At 38.6% G+C, this 1,333-nt stretch overlaps 1 non-coding gene across 1 annotated transcript; it reads right to left on the minus strand.

The window, feature by feature from the left end:
* Nucleotides 1-232: 232 nt before the first annotated feature.
* LOC147515846 (small nucleolar RNA R71) lies at nt 233-336 on the minus strand. Its single transcript, XR_015214581.1, has one exon. It is a non-coding gene; the product is annotated as a small nucleolar RNA R71 (small nucleolar RNA).
* Between the last annotated feature and the right edge of the window lie 997 nt (nt 337-1,333).

The following is a 1,333-nucleotide window of genomic DNA, read 5'->3' on the forward strand; positions in this document are numbered from 1 at the left end:
TTTAGACCACGAGAAGTCTTACCAGCATATGCGTAGGATAGAACAAGTTCTCGCTACATTCCATCATCCTAGCGTAAGTCCGGATCAAGTTAAACTTAGGGTGTTTCCTTTCACCCTAGCCGACAAGGCGGCATCTTGGTTAACTGCCCAAATGCCAAACTCGGTGGACTCATGGGCTAATCTTGTTCAATTGTTCATGGAACAATTTTACCCACCACTGAAGACAGATGAAATACTTCAAAAGATTCATTTCTTCCGCCAGAATCCTCATGAATCGTTTTTAGAGGCCTAGAATCGTTTCACTGATCTTCTCATTAAATGCCCGCATCATAATCTTATGAAAGACACGCTTGTCTGTGCCTTCTTCAAGGGGCTTTTACATCATCATAAGAAGGTTCTAGATATCATGACTAGGGGTGGTTTTCTTAGTAAAGGAGCTTTGGAGGCTTGTAAATTCTTAGAAGATCAATCTAAGAGGAACAACAATTGGGGAGGTAACGAATCTTCCCGCTCCAGTCCTTCTTCTTTTGAGGTTAAACATGATCCCGAGCTTAAAACATTCATTGATGTCCTCACTAAAAAGGTAGATGCCATCTCTGTTAAACAACAACCCACTCCTATCATGAACATTAATCTACTCGTTGTAATGTCTGTTTTAGTCTTAAGCATTCCGATTTCTATTGTCCTCTTGTTTATGCACAACCACCACCACAACCATCAAACTTAAACCAGTTAACTCAACATCAAGGACAAGGGAACTTAGGTAGCCAGAATAGAGGTTTAGTGCCCATGACCCAGAATTATCAACATCAAGACATGAACACTCAACAAGCTTTAATTCCAGTTCAACCATTTACAGAAGTAGCAGTAGTGACTTTGTTGGAAAAACAAAATCAAATTATGCAACAAAACTCTAACTTGATGAAAGATCAACATGATCAAAACTCTAATATAATAAAACAAACGATGTAAATGATGCAGTCTTTGTGCCAAAAGGTTATTGACATGTCTCTTAACCAAAATAATAACCAAACAGGCGTGTTTCCATGTCAAGTAATGCCTAATCCTAAGTCAACAAACACCGCTTTCGAAATAAAAAGTATTCAGTGTAATGGTAATATAACCCCCAGGGGACCTACAGGAAGTCACTACCTTTCGTTCAGGGCGAGTAGTTGATAACCAAGTGACTATGCCTAAAGATCACCCCCAAACTAAAAATGATACCATACCAAATACTATAATAGAGATTGAAGACCCTATAATTGTAGAAGTACCAGTTAAACCACAACCAAAAGGAAAAATCTTACAAGACCCAATAATAGAAATTGAAGAC

Source organism: Coptis chinensis, chromosome 2 (assembly GCF_015680905.1).
Source record: "Coptis chinensis isolate HL-2020 chromosome 2, ASM1568090v1, whole genome shotgun sequence".
Taxonomy (NCBI): Eukaryota; Viridiplantae; Streptophyta; class Magnoliopsida; order Ranunculales; family Ranunculaceae; genus Coptis; species Coptis chinensis.